Genomic DNA, 19288 nt, shown 5'->3' on the forward strand with positions numbered 1-19288 from the left:
TTTGCCATCTCGTCCCCATGTGAGCAGTAACCTTCAAAGTCAAACCAAAAAAAAAGCACCAGGTCCTGTTGGTTTCATTGGTGATTTTACCCAATATTTAAGGAAGAACTGACACCAATTCTCTATAATCTTCCAGAAAGTAGAAGCAGAGAAATACTTCCTAACTCATTCTCAGACAAGTGTTACCCTAACAGCCAAACCAGATAAAGAAAAAAGGAACACTGGATGCAGGCCAGTATCTCTAATGAACACAGATACAAAAAGCCTCAGCAATGTGTTAGCAAATTGCATCCACTACCTGTACAAAAAGTTACATGCCATGACTGAGTGGCCCTTATTTCAGGTTATATGAGGCTGATTCAACATTTGAAAATCACTGGGTGTAATCTACCACAGGGACAGATAAGGAAGGAAAATTAAATGATTACAATAATGCATGAGGAAAAGAATATTTGACAAAATCCAGCACTCATTCATGACTAAAAAGAATACTCTCAACAAAAACTAGGAATGGCAAGGAACTTCTTTAACTTAATAAAGAATATCTACCCAAAAACCCTCCACAAAACTCTACGGCTAACACATACTTGATAGTAACAACCCAGGTATTTCCCCCCAAGATCAGGAACAAGGCAGAGATTATCTCTCTCTCGTCACTACTGTTCAGCGTTGTACTGAAAGTCCTAGATGGTGCTGTAAAACAAGAAAGGAAATAAAAATTTACAGATTAGGAGGAAGAAACAAAACTGTCCTTCGTTTGTTTGTAGGTACCATAATTGCTGCATAGTAAAACCCCAAAGAATTGACTAAGAACCAAAAACCGAAATCTTCTGGAATTAATAGAGCATGGTAAGATCTCAGGCACAACGTTGACATGCAGGTTAACTGCGTGCCTGTATACCAACAACAAACAATTTGAATTTGAAATTGAAAAAAAAATACCATTTGCAATAGCACACCCCCCCCCAAAAAAAAAAGAAAAAAAGAAAAGAAGAAGGAAGCGAACTGGAAGCAGCCAAGATGTCCCTACCTAGGTGGCTGGGCTCTCATATGGTACATCTGAAGGAAGGTGAGTATTAAAACTGAGAAATGAGCCATACAGCCATGAAAGGATGTCTGTGGATCTTAAATGCATATTTAAAGTGCGAGAAGCCCGACTGAAGAGACTATGCACAATATTATTGCAATTACAGGATACTCTGGAAAAGACAAAATGTAGTGACAGTGAAAAGGTCAGTGGCTGCCAGGGTTCCAGGAGAGAGGAGAGTTAAATATGGGACACAGAGGTTAATCTGTGGGGCAGGGGCCCTGCTCTGTATGATCCTCTTAACGGACACAGGCCATGACGCGTGTGTCAGAACCCTTAGAGCAGGACATTACAGCACAAAGAGTGCACTTCAGTGTATGCGGACTTTGAAAAAAACATTTGACAGACTTGCGGTTGCCAAGGGGGAAGGGGAGGGAGTGGGCTGGATTGGGAATTTGGGGTTAATAGATGCAAACTCTTACCTTCAGAAGGGATAAGCAATGAGATCCTGCTGTGTAGCCCTGGGAACTATGTCTGGTCACTTATGATGGAGCATGATAGTGTGGGAAAAAAGAATGTGTACATGTATGTGTAACTGGGTCACCTTGCTGTTCAGTAGAAAATTGACAGAACACTATAAACCAGCTATAATGGAAAAGGTAAAAATCATTTTAAAAAAAGCAAACAACCATTTGGTGCTGGAGAGGATGTGGAGAAACGGGAACCCTCCTCCATTGTTGGTGGGAATATAAGTTGGTCCAGCCACTCTGGAAAACAGTATGGAGCTTCCTCAGAAAACTGGGGATAGAATTATATGATCTAGCAATCCTGCTCTGGGCATATATCCAGACAAAACTTTCATTCAAAAAGACACATGCACCTCTATGTTCATGGCACCTCTGTTCGCCATAGCCGAGACCTGGAAACCACCTAAATGTCCATCAACAGATGAAGGAAGAAGATGTGGTGCATGTACACGGTGGAATACTACTCAGCCATCAAAAGTAATGAAATAATGCCATTTGTAGCAACTAGATATTATCATGCTAAGTGGAGTAAGTCAGAAAGAGAAAGACAAATACCATATGATATCGCTTATATATGTGGAATCAAAAATGCAGCCCAAATGAACCTTTCTACAAAACAGAAACAGACTCACAGACACAGACCGAGAACAGACTTGTGGTTGTCAAGGGGGAGGGATTCGAGGGAGGGCTGGGGGAGGCTGGTGTTAGCGGATGTCAGTTGTAACACGCGGAGAGACAGTCAGCAAGATCTTGCTGTATGACACAGAGAGCCGCATTCGCTGTCCTGTGTTAAACCATAATGGAAAAGAATGTGTTCAAAAAGAGGGACTATGTATATTACTTATGTACAACTGAATCATTTGCTGTACAGCAGAAATTCACACAACATTGCAAATGGGCGAAGCTTCAATTTAAAAGAAAGATTTGGAAGATTGGGAGCCCCAGGATGGAAAAAAGAATGTGATTTTAAAAACCAAGCTCTCTATATTACAGGGCATGACACAGCCTCACGGAAGGGAGAGAGCTGCTGACCTAGTGCTTTGGAAATGAGTGGAAGCTCTAAGGGTAAAAGCAAAAGAAACAGTACACGAGCACTGTACAATAGTTGGCATTTTTTTCCCTTGGAGATACCAGGATTCTTGCTACGCATGCACACTGGAGTTGAACGATTAAGTCATGGATGACAGATGGTAGAAGCTATGTTTCTCACTGTTGCAGTAAGAGTTTAAAATAAGCAAGAAAAGCTAGAATGATTCCCTACAGTAATAAATCAGAGTTGGAGACATTGGTATGAATTCATGTTTAGCTTCCTATAAATACAGATGGTTGCATATAGAAATATTTATAGGTATATGTATATACATGGGTTAATATATGCAAATATATTTCTTACTCTACCAGCCGGGAGGACCTACTCGTAATAGCACTACGTCGCCATGACCGTACGGTGCGCCCAGATCATCCCCCCATAAAAGGGACCAGGACTCCTTGGGGAAACAGCCGATCCCGGGACTAGATCAGGAAGTCTCCACGGTGAGCTTGCATCATCTTGTCATGCCGGGAAATCAGGAGATACTTAACACACGCGCGGACTATGGAGTACGACAGAGGGACACAGGACTAATCGAAAGAGCTCCCGATGGCGGAAGAGGGAAAACTGGAGCAACAGAGCGTAGAAAATGCATGATTATAACCCAAAGTGTAAAATAACTCCCTGAGCTCACATGGTCACAAATGCATGATTGAATAAATAAATACACGTGGCAGAAGAATTCCAAATAATGTGTGTAGATCACCTGCCTTCCAGGAGATAGAGCGAAACTGCCCCGTTTTCGGTGTAGGCTGCACAGTGACTTCCTCCCAAAGGTACAGGAGGGACGAGGGAAGAGACGGTGACCTCACAGGGGAGAGAGCCGACACCACGGCCTCCGCCGGGGGCAAGGCCAGCATCAGCAACGGGGAGGCGACAGAAGGTGCTCTAGATATAGTGCGAGCAAAGAGGGGTCTTCCTCCATTCCCCCCAAACCATAAAACCCAGGCCTGCATGAGAAAACTCTCAGGCAAACCCAAACCGAGGGACATTCCTACAGCATACCTCACCAGCACACCCCAAAACTGTCAAAGTCGTCAAAACAAGGACATTCTGAAAAACCGTCACAGCCAAGAGGCGCCTGGGAGACATGTGGCTGAAAGGAGTTTGGTGCCCTGGATGGGGTCCTGAGACAGACAGAGGCATCAGCGTACAACTAAGGCGACCCCAGTAAAGCCTGGATTTGTGGAGAAAACTGTCTCAGTACTGGTTCTTAACAACACATCAATCAATACTGGGAACAAAAGTACCGTACGAATGTAAGGTGTTAATTGTAGGGAAAACTGGTTTTGACTGTCTGTATCAGCTTCACAATTTTTCTATAAATCTCAAACTGACCTAAAAACAAAATAGTTTTTTTTTTAAATGTTGTCCAGACTTTCTTGCTGCTGCTGTCCTAAGGGCCCGTCCATTGCACAACCCAGCAAACGCATGCGTGTTAAGTTCCGTGTGCATGATCCCCGGAGTCTTGCAAGGCTGAAGTTCTTCTCCAGCTGGAGTGGCTTTTTCCCAGGAAAAACCATTGCATTTGCCATTTGTCAGCGTATGTTTTCCCTGTGAAACTTGTGCTCAGTTTATTACAGACCCCACCTCACTGGTTCTCCCAGGAGGGGAAGATGGGGCTGGATGGGTAACAGGCTTTTGTGGACAGAGGAATGGACGACGGCCACCCTCTTGCTCAGGAGGCATCGGCCCACGTACGCGCAGCGAGGAGAGCAGAGCCAGGCTGGGCAGGCCGACCGCTCCCGCTGTCCTGGGCTGTGACCACCTGTGCCCTCGGGTGGCGAGGGCCGCTCCTGGCACACGTGGCCGTCTCGGGGCTTCGACCTCCGGAACCAGGAGCCAGTTCAGATGGGCCAAGAAAGCAGGAATCGTGCTCAGAGTTGCATCGGCCGCAATTCTGAATGCCAAGAAGGGCTTTTCCAGCAGCCGAAAGATTGCTACATTGTTTTTTCAGCCTGCCCAAATGAGAATGTGAAAGATGAAAACTGTATGGCCTGCTCTGAAAACGTGGCCCTTTAACTGAAATATGTAAATGAAATATTAAATCCCCAGGACATGTGAGGCCTTCCCTGCTCTTTGGTCCATAAATTGTGTTCCACCAGATTTGAGATCATAAAGTTCCCCTCATTCCAGACCAAATTAATGACCTTTCGCTTTCTGTCCCTGTAAATTATAAACCCCAGATGTGTCAAATTATGTAATGAAAACCATATAAAAAGGCATTTGTTTTTAAGGAACTTCATAACTTGTTGTTTTTCTGAGGTTTATTGGTCTTATTCTAATGGGGCAGAAGAGAAATTGACCTCGGGTGCTTACACTGTTTTTCCGCACTGAAGGGAGACCCCGAATTGTCAGGGCAAAAGGGGGAAATACTTTCCTGGGGCCAGTTTTGTGAAGACAGTGGGTCCAGTTGCTGAGATAAGGCTCTCACTGGACCAAATGTGGGCTTGGTGTTCGGTCTGGGATCTTATCTGCAGCTTAATAACAAAGGAGCGCCAAAGAGATGAAGCTGTGCGGTGTTCTCACAGAGCTCTGTGGACCGGGTCGCTGCGCGCGTCCTCATCCAACTCTGAAAGCTTATCTTTTGCCACCATTTGCTCGTCTTTGCGCAGAGCGGCCGTTGTTCGTGGTCATGAGTGGACGGGCGCGTGGCATGTAGATACACTTGACACTTCCTCTGCGGGACATGGCTGAAGACCATCTTTTAAAGAATCTCAGACGACGTGAACTTTTGCTTTATTTTTTGTTTTCAAATCGGAGCCCTTTGTAAGTCTTTTGCACACATGGCAGTGGGTGTCCTCAGTTTGTTCTTCAGTTCAGGAGGGAGACGGCTTTTTTAGGGCAAATACGTTGAATGGGTGCCCTGGGGGGGGGGGGTTCTAGGTGACCGTGCAGGATGGTTGCACTCTTTCTGGGTTGGATGAAGCTTTAGGAAGATGCTCCTGATTATAGTGGAGTTTTGTATGAAGATGGGTAAAGGAGATTATTTTAAGGCTTTAAGATTTCCCCAGAATGAGATGGGATTCATTCTAAGCTTGGTTTTCTTCGAAGGATCGTGTTTGCTTACACTCCCAGAAACTGTGGTTGGCGTCCTCAGTCAGCTGAGTTGAAGACGGTCTAGACACCTGCCTGGAGGCGGGGCCTGCCCACGTTGGGAGAGTCTCGGTGGTGACGTTGGAAGTGGGACTGTCGTGATGGGAGTGACGGGGACCAAAATTCCCAGGGCACAGGCTTCTTGAGCCCCTTGTCTCTCCACGAGTGGGGCTTGGCCATCACCTCCCTCCCACGCAGGCAGCCCAGGACCGACCCCGCCGTGCCAGGAGGCCGCTGTCCTTGGCAGGAGCCAGCCCTGGCTGCACGCTCTGCTCCCCACCGCCTTCCAGCACCACCAGCTGGGCGCGGAGGCCTCGGATTCATCTCCACGCGCCCACGGAGCCCCTTCACTAAGCTCAGATTTTTTCGCCTGGTACTTCCTACTTCCATCATTTCACGGTTGGTGGGTTTCATCCACAAAAACTATCTTCTGGAAGCTGAAGTCCTAGGCGCTCTGGCCTGCTGTTAAGCAGGAACGTAGCCTGCGGGAGCCGCGGAGAACCTCGGTGAAGGGTCCAGTTCAGTCCTCTGACCACTCCAGCTCCGACTGCACCGCTCGAAACGCCTCTGGAAATTAAAAATACTTGTTTTGAAATAAATATCATTTGGGAATGTGCATCTCCCTGTGGATAATCAAACTAAGCAGATACCATTTATAGAAGGAAAAAGCAAAATCAGAGGCACAGAGACTGAGTGAGGGACTCTAAAGTAAAAAATTCAGAGAAGGTTCTTTTCGTCATACCTGGAAGTAAATGTTATGCAAACATGTTCTAACACAAGCAAACTCGAAACTCAAAAATGTGAATATCACCATAGATAAATTAGGGCATTATTTTAGTTGCTTTACTAAGACGTTCATGATACAATTTATGCAGATAGATAAGTCCTAAGGTGGGATTCAGCTAGAATTTGATTTACTTAAAAATGCAGCCCACATGTGATTCTGTAATTATTAAATAATATTATACGTTCAGAAGACTATTAGAAAACATAACTGAGGAGTTTCCACTGTGGCTCTGGAGCCCTGGGACGCAGGTTCGATCCCTGGCCCAGCATAATGGGTTAAGGATCCAGTGTCGCCACAGCTGCTGTGTAGGTCACGACTGTGGCTGGACCTGATCCCTGGCTTGGGAACGCCATATGCCATAGGGTGGCCAGGAAAAAAATATTGAACAGCTTACAGAGAAATAATAAAACACTTGTGTATTTATTACACAAATTAAGGAAAAAACCTCAGAAGGCCCCTGAATAATGCCCCCCCACGCACAATCCTCCCCCAGGGGTAACCACTCATCTGAATTTGATGTTAACTTATTTCCTTGTTTCTCTTTATAATTTAATCATCCGTGTAATTTTTTTTCCTCCAAAATCATACAGTGTTTAGTTTTGTCTGTTTTCAAACTTTCTATAAACAGAATCATACTTTCTGTTTTCATGTGCTTTCTTGGGGTACCATACTGTGCAGTGTATTCCAGGGTGCAGATACAGTCAATTTATTCATCCGTTTTACTGCTAGTTTACGCTTGCCTTGTCTCTAGTGTCTTGCTGTGAGCAGTCCTGCCTGCTTTCTGGGCCGCACGTCCACGGGCGCCTCTCGGGTGGAATCCGGGAGCAGCGCCGGCTTGTCGGGTGCTCAGCTGTACTGAGTCAGCCACCGTGCCTGCCCGGTGGCCGATCCTGTTCATGTCCCCCAGCATCACATCCCTCTGACACTCGATGTTACTTGGCTCTAGTTCCTTCCAGAGCAGTGAGTATGCTCTCCCGTTGTGCTTTTCCTTTTGTGTCCCTGATGACCAGTGAGGCTGGATATTTTCTTTTTTCTTTTTTTTTTTTTTTTTTTTTTTGTCTTTTGTTGTTGTTGTTGTTGTTCTTGCTATTTCTTGGGCAGCTCCCGCGGCATATGGAGGTTCCCAGGCTAGGGGTCTAATCGGAGCTGCAGCCCCCGGCCTACGCCAGAGCCACAGCAACGCGGGATCCGAGCCGCGTCTGCAACCTACACCACAGCTCACGGCAACGCCGTTAACCCACTGAGCAAGGGCAGGGACTGAACCCGCAACCTCATGGTTCCTAGTCGGATTCGTTAACCACTGCGCCACGACGGGAACTCCTGGATATTTTCTATACGTTGATGAGCCATTCGTGTTTTCACGCATTCAGCTGATATTGTTGGGGTGCCTCATGTGCTAGGGGTAGGGGTAGGCACTGTGTGGGTCTCTTCCACTTCTTTGAAATACCTGGACTTGTTGTGAATTGCTTTCCCTCTTTCAAAGGAGTTCTTTATAAGTTCTGAAGGCGTCGTTTGTTGGCGCTTGTCTTCAAAATCTGTGCAGGTTTGTGGTTTAACTTTTACTCTGCGTGGTTCCTGGTGAAGGAGCTCTTCGTTTTGATGTGATTAGATGCCCTTTCTATAGTGTCTTCTTAAAGCGTGAACTTTTGTCTTTGAAATTTAAGACCTCTCGTCCCTGGAAATGTACTCTTCTACGTTGCGTGAGATCCGACTTCTTTCTCTTCGTTTTTTTACTCTCCCGGCATCCCTGCTGACTCTTCCTCCTTTGCCTGCTCCCCCACCATGCCCGCTGTCGCCCCGTGCCCTGGGCGTGGCTGTGCCCTGCTTCTGGGCTCTCCCTCCCGAGTCGCTGCTCTCTTTGCCTCCCTTCCACGGCCCCACTGTCTTAATTACCCGTCACGAGAAAAGAGGACGGTAGGGATTATTTTGGAAGTGCCTGACACATGTTAAGCCTCAGAAGATGTCATCAATTACCATTTTAGTAGAGAGGGCGCTTTAATATGTTGTTTTAAACAGTATCTAGGGAATTCCCGGCATGGCTCAATGGTTAACGCACCCAACTAGGATCCATGAGTTTGAGGGTTCGCTGGCCTCGCTCAGTGGGTAAAGGATCGGGTGTTGTTGCCATGAGCTGTGGTGTAGGTTGCAGATGCAGCGTGGACCTTGCGTTGCTGTGGCTGTGGTGTAGGCCGGCAGCTGTAGCTCTGATTCAACCCTTAGCCTGGAAACTTCCATATGTATTGGGTGTGACCCTAAAAAGCAAAAAAAAAAAAAAAAAAAAAAAAACTCTAAACTCTGTAGCGACTCAGTAACCATTCAGTTAGAAATAACCACTTCTCTTTGCATTCCATCTGGGTTCCATGGCCCTCCGACTTAGGACGTATTCATGCTCAGTCGTTGCCTTTGCCCTCCTCTAAAGCCTGTGGGAAAAGGTGAAAGATGAATTCTACATATTCTTTACTCAATTCTCACTCAGCAGTCCCTTTAAAAGGCTAAAGGAAGCAGGCTTGACTTGGATAATTTGTTTCTTCTACAGAATTGAATTTTAGAAGACAAAATGTATGAAAGACTAAAGAGGCATTTTTGGGAAAGACTTTCAGTGATAAATATTTACAGCACCCAGCTGTCTACACCTTGCTTCTATTCCATATTTATTACAAGTCACCTCACAGTCGTTATAAAATCCGATGGAGGAGAGGGAAGTGCCACATTTTAACTGTTACTGAAAAAAAATGTTCTTTGCTCTTTCTGTCTTGGACTTTCACAAAATACTTGATTCCAGATGTTAAATTGTTTTTTCAGAAGCCTTGTGAACGTGCCAGAGCATTAGATTTTTGAAGGCATTTCCAAACCCCAGCTGATTATCACAACACACAGGAATCCAAACTTTCAAAGCTCAGCTTTGGCTCTGAAGTGTATCAGCAGCTGCAAAAAATATGTGCAAAGGCACAGGTTCACAGGACTGGGATCCAGTGTCCTTATACGGTCAAACTATAAGTAAATTTCCTTTCCTTCCTGGTTTTCAGACATTCGGTTCAGTTTCTTGAAGGGCACTATGTTTCCTTGAGTCCATCAAAAAACTGTGGCAAGGTGACATGTAGGTTCTATTAAGTAACACCATAGAGTTTTAAAATTTCTTTAATTTTATAAGTTCTTCTACCAAATTATTCACAATAATTAATTTACTTTTTTTTTTTTTTTGGCTGTGGCCATGGCATATGGAAATTCCCAGGCCAGGGATTGAACCTGAGCCACAGCTGCTCCTTAACCGTTGTGTGGCTTCAGCACTGCTGGCTCCTTTAACTCACTGCACCGGCCGGGGGTTGACTCTGCGCCCCTGCAACACCCTGAGCTGCTGCAGTTGGATCCTTAACCCACCTTGCCACAGCAGGAACTCCTGTTTTACATTGTACTGGACCTGTCGATTCCAGAGCACATTAACAGGGTGACCGTTCCTCAGGTCATACGTAGTCACTGTCTGTGCTCTCGAGAGGCTTCGTCATCTCCAGGGAAACAGCTTCATGCTTTGCACACACACACACACACACACCCCGTCTCCCCACTGCTGAGGGCAGAGGAGCAGGTGCCCTGGACACAAAGAGGGTGGGACGGTGTGGCATTAGGAGGGAACCGAGGGGGACTCTGGAGCCACGGCTCACCTGTGGCCGGTGAGGAAGAGTGGAAGAGCCGTGGGTGGGAAATGACCAAGCAGACGCACAGCGGCCGTAGTGGCCGAGACTCTTGTCGTGGGAAAGCTCGCTTACCCACTCAGGAGGGAACGGGGGATCGTGGTTTGTTAAGGGGACAAACGATTGGCAGACGATCCTACAAGGTAAAAATTCAGTGCGTTCCAAGAGCAGGTTGCTTATTTCTGTGTTGGTCTATATCATTTGACGAATAGCATTCGAGCATCTAGAACAGTAGCCTCCACACTCAATAAACTCTTGTTGTTGGATAGAGTTGAATTACAAGGACAGTTCATAACAAATGAGAGGCCATCCCAAGCCTTTACATGTTTTAAACTAATTTTTAAAAAACATCTTCTGTTTCCGACCACTGGCATGACGCCTGGAATTTAGTACATGGAGGAATTAAAAATCAGCCTAATGCCTCTTTTTCTCCTAAATTCTGCAAGTACAGTCCACATTGGCAGGATCATTTAGAAGAAGCCGTGATGATATCAGTGTGGAAAATTCCTCCAGGCCTGGGTGGGGTAGAGGCTCTGCTTTTGTCCATTTCTGATGTCCTCTCTAGCTGTTGATTGGCCTCTGTGGTGCCGAGGCAGAGGTCTCAGCCGATCTTCCTCTGGTTTCTTAAGATTTCCCCTTTAAAAGCAGAAGCCAGCATGACCAGACATAGAAGCCCTCAGCAGCGGTCCCCGCAGGGAGCCTCGTAGTGAGCGGCGCGTCCCCCTCGCTTGGCTCGGCAGTGGTCATCGTGGCCTCGCTCAGGACTGCAGGTGTCTCTCAGGCTTTCTGTTCGGGCCCAGCAGAGCTCCCTGCCGGCCGTCCTGGCATCTGGGTCTAGACAGATGTGCTGAGCAACCGTTTTGCTAAGGGCTGGGATCCAGACATGAATGACTCTGTGACAGCACAGGGTGATAATCCACCCAGCTCAGCATAAACCAGGGTCCACGCTGACTTGGCCAGGCACCCTGCTTCGGGCAGGTCTGTTACTATCCTAATTGGTTTCCCACTATATGAAGTCTTTTCTTTGTTCTACTTGACCTTATCACTTGCAGGTTTTTTCATCTTATTCTAAGCTACTCCTTGCAGTTGTTCCAGATGTTTAATTTTTAATTCTTCTAGTTCCTCAAACTACTTTGTGACAATAACGGTTCTAAAAACCACGCCCTAAAAAGCAAAACAAAAACAAAATCTCGAGCATACCTTTCTTAGGCAATAATTCTGTTCTCAAAAGCTGCCTGTGTGAAGGAGTTCCCTGGCGGCTCGGTGGGCTAAGGGTCTGGCATTGACACTGCTGTGGTGTGGGTTCAGGCCCTGACCAGGGAACTTCTACCTGCCATGGGTGTGGCCAAAAATTAAAAATGAAATTAATTAATTAAAAACTGCCTGAAATTTTAATTCAGACAGTCGTAACAATTTATTGCTGTTTCTCAGACTGCTACTTCTCTGTCAGACTGTTTTGGTATGTTTCACGGATGACAGTGGCTGAATATTTTCCCAGGTTCTGCAGTGGCTTTGGTGATGTGCTCATTTGTGGGCTGGTCTGGGTCCCTCCAGGCACTCAGTAGGAGGACCTGTGAAGAGTGTAATTGCACAGAGTTGGTCTCAAGACGTCGTCTCAGAGCCCTGGGTGAACAAGACTGTCTGGCGCCGAGCCTGTGCTTCTCTGGTGTCTCCCTGGTTCAGCAGCCCCTTCACAGACCTTGTTGGTCCATTTACCCAAGGTCGTTACACCAGAAGCAAGGGGATCCTTTTCACTGACTTCCTTGCCTTGATGGTCCATCAAAGAAGAAAAGGTTTAATTACTTATGAGATGAAGCTAAGTCAGATCGAGAATTAAAATATTCTTGGGACTAGGTCCTGCCTACCACTACATATTATCTTTTTTTTTTCTTGCTTTTTAGGGCTGCACCCACGGCTTATGGAGGTTTCTAGGCCAGGGGTCCAATCGGAACTGCAGCTGCTGGCCTATGCCACAGCCACAGCAATGCAGGATCCGAGCCATGTCTGCGACCTACACCACAGCTCATGGCAATGCTGGATCTCTAACCCACTGAGCAAGGCCAGGAATCGAACCTGCATCCTCAGGGGTGCTAGTCCAATTTGTTTCTGCTGCACCACAACAGGAACTCCTTTTTTTTTTTTTTTTTTTTTTTTTTTTTTTTTTTTTTTTTTTTAATGGCTGCAGTCACAGCATCTGGAAGTTCCCAGGCCAGGGACTGAATCCAAGCCACAGCTGTGACCTTCATTGCAGCTGCAGCAACATTGGATCCTTTAACCCGCTGTGCCAGGCTGGAGATCAAACCCCCCACCTCCACAGTGACTTGAGCCACTGCAGTTGGATTCGTAACCCACTACACCACAGTGACAACTCCTTATCTTTAAGACCATATTCAAAATATGCATTCTAAACCAAATCATATTTAAACCTAAAAATATTCAATATTAATCTCATTTTCCCTTTCCTCAAAAGGAGATAAACATTCAATTTTAAGGGAATTTCTTTAGCTCTATCTTTTCATTATATGTGTTGGTATGTACAGAAGGAAAACTGCTATGATTATAATAAGGATTGGATCTGCCTAGTTCTCTTTTAGCTTAGCAAGTCAAGTTGGGATGAAGTGCAGTGGAGCCATGGGTCTCATATGACTAATAGCTTATGTTTCAATGAAACATCAGCAGAGTACCCTCAAAATGGTTTTGCCCAATAAGTAGCATTCCCTGTAAAAAGAGTTGACAGCTCACATATGCGTTGCAGATGATGCTGAAGCAGCAGCGAATGCCATTATGGAGGCGACACAGACTGCTCTCGGAGCACAGAAGCACCGGCCTGCTGTGTAGGGAACAGGCAGCGTTTGAGCTGGGTCTAGAATGATGAGCAGAAGTTCCAGACAGAGACAGGGAAATAACCTTTTTTTAGGCTGTGTGAAAAAGCATAGAAATGTAACAGCATCTCTACAGAACAGTAGGAAAGTTCATGTGACCGGAACTTAAAGTAGCAGGAAACAAATCGGCAGGTCAGCCTGAATGCCAAGCCGAGATGGTCCTGCTCTCTCCTGTACTGCAGTTTAATGGAAAATGATGACAGTGTTTCTCTAGGCAGAGATGTGCTTAGATCTGAGTCTGGACCAGCAGGGACTGTGGGCCCAGAAGGCAGGTGATGAAGTTGGTGGGGCCTGGAGTTCGGCGGTTGGTTCTCTGAGGCCAGGGAACGTGTGTGTTCTATTCACGCTCGCCCCCCAGAGTTCTCTCTCCCTGTTGTGATTCCCACGCTGACGGCCCCTTCTCGGAAGCTCCCAGCCTTTGCACTTTATTCCCCAGTTGTTGCTGGTTGGTCCACACCATCCAGTGTAACCAGCCCACTCACAGCTTCTGTTGCGTCAGATCATAAAAGTGTCATCAACAAAGTAAGTAAAAATCACACTCAGTATCCTTACTCATCTGTACTTTTTCGTACATTTTGTTTCATTCTGTTTGTCCATCCAGCTCATGCTGGAAAAACAGCTACATTTTTTGGTAGATGTGTGTAATGTGCCCTATTTCTGATAGTAAGCTACATATTATGAAATGATCCTTAGCAATTACTTAAAAAGTAGAATTATATATACAGATATGGAAAGATTTCTAAGAAGTTCTTTTTTTAAAAAAAGTAATTTGTAGAACAATATGTGACAATATACTAAACAGAGAAAATAACCAAAAATCAAAATTATCTGTTTATTGATGTAACTGATATATTATATGTAAGATTGATAGAACTATGTAAATGTTCAGAAAGCAGCATGAAAGCGAATACTCCAGATTGATGACCGTGGTTCTGTCTGAGTTGGAAAGACCAGAAGGGGAAGGGGGATCTTTCAGCTAATCTTTGTTGTTTGAATATTTCACCCCCGCCCAAACAAAAGATGCAAAAAAAAAAAAAAGAAAGAGACAGAAGGAGAAGAAGAGGAGGAGATAAAGTGGCTAAAAGCAGAGCTCTTTTTTTTTCATTTTTAGAAGTTTTATGGACATCTAGTTGATTTACAGTGTTGTGGTCGTTTCTGCTGTTCAGCAAAGTGGTTCAGTTATATAAACACACACATCCATTCTTTTCTAGATTCTTTTCCCACCTACACGATCACGGAACATTGGGTAGAGTTCCCTGTGCTCTACAGCAGGTCCTGTTAGCCCGCCATTCCGTTATCTCAGCGTGCAGATGCCCCCAGGCCATGCCTCCTCTCCCCGCCTGTCCCTTTGGTCCCTTTAGAAAGTCTGTGGGTCTGTCTGTTCAAGCAGAACTCTTTCAAGGCAGAAAATGTCTTGTCTGTCTTCCGTTTGTCAAGAGCAGAAGAAATTGGGAAGTGTGTCTTTGTCCAAAAAGAAAAGGAAAGATGGATTTGGTTTCATGAATTATTCTTTTATTGCTGCTGAGTTGGACTGGTTAAAGTAGTGCAACAGATCTAATACTTAATTTTAAACTAGAAAATCTATGTTGTAAATCTGGACCTGCCCTTGAATAGCTAGGAGCTCAAGCAAACAATTTAAATTCCATGTGCATCGTCTTCCAGCTCTAAGGCCAGAGAAATAACACCCTGAAAAAGGATACTGGAGGGACAAATGACAGATCTGAGCAAAACAACTGAACTCTTTGAATTTCAAGTGAACATCAGATAGGATGTTTAGGAATCACCTCGACATGTATGCGTCTCCTTACAGACACTGGTATCTCTTGCATAATACTTCCCAATTTCACATGTGCAAATTATTGTTTAGGGTTATCGTTGGGTAATCCTTGGGTCAACATTATAAAACACTAACAATCAGTTCTTTCAGCTTCAAATTTCAAAAAGCCTCCTTTCAGATTTAAATCGAAGTTAGTAGCAGCTGCTGTCTAATTAGGTGAAAGTGATCATCTAAGACAGGCTATCGATCCTTATAAAGGCTAGAATTGTAATTCAAGTGTACTTGCAGATGCCAGTGAGTTGCCGGAGAGCCACAAGTTTCACTCTCCACTCCGACAGAGTTTTAAAAGAGGTCAGAGAAAAGACAAAAAAAAAAAAAAAAAAAGTCTTTAAGGAGTTCCCATCGTGGCGCAGTGGTTAACGAATCCGACTAGGAACCATGAGGTCGAGGGTTCAATCCCTGCCTTTGCTCAGTGGGTTAACGATCCAGCGTTCCAGCGTTGCCGTGAGCTGTGGTGTAGGTTGCAGACTCGGCTCAGATCCAGCGTTGCTGTGGCTCTGGCGAAGGCCGGGAACTGCAGCTCCAATTCGACCCCTAGCCTGGGAACCTCCATATGCCGCAGGAGCGGCCCAAAGAAATAGCAAAAAAGACAAAAAAAAAAAAAAAAAAAAAAAAAAGAGGTCAGAGTACGTGTTGCCAACGTGTCCAGCGATGTGCCTTTCTTCAGACCTTCTGGCCGTCATTCCTGCACATTCCGGCTAAATCAATGAACCAGCCATTGCTGGCTGGCTCCACTCTCAGTTGCTAAGAGATTTTTCAAGCACACTGAGGCTCCATTTCTACACGGCCTATAAAAAGGGCAAAATCTATTAAATTTTAAAATGTCTCATCGTTCCTAAGTGAGTAGTTAAAACTTTGCCCAGAACTTTTAACATTGGATAATGGGAGCGTCAGTGTGCAGCTGGAGGAGTTTCCATTTAGGAAAATACAGGAGAAAACTTCCTATTCATAACTCTTCACAAGTACGTGTGTGGAGGAAATGGAAACAGTTAAAAACCCCAAACAAAAACTTGACGAGAGAGGTCCGAACTCTTTTTTAAAAACCTGTGTTTGTCCGTACAGCTTTCAGATGAAGAAGGTGGTCTTTCATTTTTATTAAATAAGTTTAATTGTTTCTCTTTGAGCCATAAAGACATTCTTTGTAATGGAGCATGTTATTTTAAAGCTTTGATATACTAGTTTTAATGCAAAAATTAAAAACTACGATAAAAATGGACTGTATTTTTTCAGCTTGCTATTTATGAATGTATAAATTATATCATGTTCTAAATGTATCCTTCCTGAATATTTCAAGCTGCAAAATATAGAATCCCACAATTTATCGTAGAGATTAATGTTTTATTTTAATGAGAGGAAAGAGATCATTTGGACTACAAATTTTAAAAGAGAAAGAGCATCATGACTCTTAACTTCAAAACAAGGTTTTTCAAAAGTGATTGGATTTGGACCTGTTCCTTAGTTTCTCAGGATAAAATTCTATTCCCTAAACCTCTCATAAGGATGAAACTTTTGAGTTAGAATATGGGCTTTGAAGCTGAACCGGCTTGAGTTGTGCTCCTGGCCGCCCCAAGTTCTAGAAGGCGTGACCTTGGTTGAGTTACTGTCTTTAGGCCTCAGCTTCCACGACTGTAGCATAATTACACCCATCACAGCGGGTGCTGTTGGATTCCACTGAGGAAACCTCTCAGCCCTGGCATGTCGGGGGTCGGCAAACAAGCCCTTCCTCGGCTGCTCCGGCACTCTGGGCGGCTAACATCAGGACTCTCTTAAATGCTCAGAACCAAACCCCATTTGTTTTAAGCTGACAACCTTAGTGCTTATTGCACTTGTAGTTTCAACAGAGCTGTATTCCAGCGAGTTGGGGAGACCATGCGTCCGAGGTGGGGAGTTTGCCTCGTGCCTTGGCCTTCTTGCCTGCAGAGAAGCCAAACATTTGTCCTTCTTGGCTTCTTGCATCGCCTCTTCCTGCAAGAGCCTCTCCTTCTCGCTGTGGACCTGAGCTCCTTTCAAGACCCTGTTCCACCTGGCCTCTTCAGCCTGCTGCTCACCGCTGGAAGGCAGGACTTCGTTGAGGGCGCTTGAATTTCTCCAGCCAAATGTCGGGCAGGGGATGAGCCACACCTTCACGCTGGCCCTGTTCTGTTGATCCAGAACGTTGCTTTTTAAGACTTTCAAACAAACTTACAGGAAAATAAGGAGTGACCTGTTTATATGCCTAAGCTCCCTACCACCTGGATTTGTTCAAAGGAAATAGCTCCACGTCTGTACTAATATTTGCTGACATCCACCCCACCAAGTACATTATTTTTACAGTAAGTTTTTTAATGTCGGGGAAAAACAAGATCTTTTCCTCAGGCGTTTGGCTATTTCCCTCTGTAATCTTAGAAACAGTTTAATCCCTCTTTCTTTTAGGTAATCTTTGTTATGCTAGCGTGTCAGCAAATGGAATAAAACCATTTGGCCTGTCTGATGAGTGAACCTGCAGAGAACAGCTAGCGTCTCTGCTGTCGGAATGACATGAAGAGAATCTGGTAGCCCCTGCCTAAAGAAAGAAGGCCGCCTGAGGCTTCAGAGTCGTTTCAGCAGAACCACGCCACTGTCCTTGCCCAGAGGAGACGGGGCCGAGCGCAGAGGATGTGACACTCAGCTCTCCCGAGGCAGACTCTGCAGTCGGTTGCTCCTTGGCAAAAATGAAGCAAAACAAAACCCAAAGGATAGACGGTTTTAGGCTTGATGCCCAAAGAAGTGACGTCCCCCAAATGAAGAAAATCGGCCTAGACGGACTGCACTTGCAGGCCCGGCATTCAGAAGAGCATGACGTGGAACCAGGCATACGGCTTTCTGTTAGAGTTGCACCTCGCGGTTGTAATTTTTGTAAATTCAGCTTGGGGGAGGGACGTGCCCTCACTTTCTAAATCAGGGCTCAGGGGCGCATTAGAGGACCCCCGGGCCGGAGACGCCGTGATGGGGACATGAAGAAATACCCGAGTCTGCAGAGTCCCATTGACCTCGTTCCCTCTCAGCGGAGACAGGCTCCTCATTCCCGCCAGAGTCTGGAACATAGTTCCGTCTATTGCCCGCGGTCTGGACGCGCAGGTCGGGCTATTCTCGGCTCCCGGGCGCGTCGTCGGGGGCAGCCGGCTCTGCGGCCGCGCAGGTGGATGTTAGAACCGGGAGCCTGCTGGCGAGGCTGCGGGGGAGCCGCTCCTCTGAAGCGGTTTCTGACGGCAGTGTGCCCGCGGCCGGCGCTGCTGAGGGCAAAGGAAGCTTGGAGCGCCTTCTAGAGCGTGGCCCCGCGGGGCCTGTCGCCTGCAGTCCTGTAGGGCAGAGGTGCGTGTCTAAAGGGCCCTTGTGCCCCAATGGCCTCCTCGAAGAAGAGGGGTCTAGAAACGAAGGTCAGTGCATTTAGAAACTTGTGAATTGTTATGTTGCTCTGACCTTTTCTGATTAGTTTTATTCGCGATATACAATATGCAGGTCTTAAAGGAAAATTCCATAAACATTTTGTTTTCTTTTGTGTGGGCTTTAAAGTATTCTAGAAAATTTCTGTTAAAGACTAATTATAGAAAGATTTCTCCTTTTTTTTGCCATTTCTTGGGCCGCTCCCTCGGCGTATGGAGGTTCCCAGGCTAGGGGTTGAATCAGAGCTGTAGCCGCCAGCCTACGCCAGAGCCACAGCAACATAGGATCCGAGCCGCGTCTGCAACCTACACCACAGCTCACGGCAACACTGGATCATTAACCCACTGAGCAAGGGCAGGGATCGAACCCGCAACCTCATGGTTCCTAGTCGGATTCGTTAACCACTGCGCCACGATGGGAACTCCCTAGAAAGATTTCTTATCCGTGAGGAGTAGCAAGAGAAATATAGTTAGGCTTTAAGATACAGAAATTGTTTTGTATTAAGGAGTGTTTAATTGTCGGCAGTTAGGATGTTAAAATGAAACGTGTGGGTTTTGCCAAGAGCACAGCATGTATCTGTTTGTAAGCAGTCAAGAGGGAAACTGTATTTTACGATTCTACCCACTCCGGGGCTGAAAACAGATCAGCATTTCGGTTTCCGACTTCAGATTTTTAGCGAAAAGGGCCGAGAGCTCCAGTTGGAAAACTGCAGATGCTCCAGGATGCGGCGCCTGGAGCTAAGACTCCTGAACGGCCGAGCTCGGGGACGTTCCGGAGGCCGTCTCGGAAAGGAGCCTTCGGGGACCCCTTAGGGGACCGTGGGCCTCGCACGTTTGGAGCAGTTCTTCTCAGATTTTTCTGGGATGTAACGCTTCTGTTTTGTTTTACTTCTTTTCCACAGTTCTGTCCGGTAAACCTGGGGGTTTACGCGTCCATGGGAAAAATTCCCTC

The 19288-nt window shown here is 45.8% G+C and overlaps 1 protein-coding gene across 8 annotated transcripts in view; it reads left to right on the forward strand.

Annotated features, from left to right (window-relative positions):
- The window catches only part of DDAH1 (dimethylarginine dimethylaminohydrolase 1), a 132140-nt gene that overhangs the window by 43152 nt on the left and 69700 nt on the right, over positions 1-19288 (forward strand). The window contains exon 1 of one of the 8 annotated variants that reach the window (XM_085024229.1): positions 13199-13620. The exons of the other annotated variants lie outside the window; for them this stretch is intronic. The gene's annotated coding sequence lies outside the window, so the exon portion shown is untranslated. Of the gene's footprint in view, positions 1-13198; positions 13621-19288 lie in introns of those variants that run through there. 8 annotated transcript variants of the gene reach the window in all.

This window comes from Sus scrofa, chromosome 4, assembly GCF_054392235.1.
Source record: "Sus scrofa isolate SSC_HxYL_T2T_F1_AM1 chromosome 4, Sscrofa_HxYL_maternal_Yorkshire_Landrace_v2.0, whole genome shotgun sequence".
Classification (NCBI taxonomy): domain Eukaryota; kingdom Metazoa; phylum Chordata; class Mammalia; order Artiodactyla; family Suidae; genus Sus; species Sus scrofa.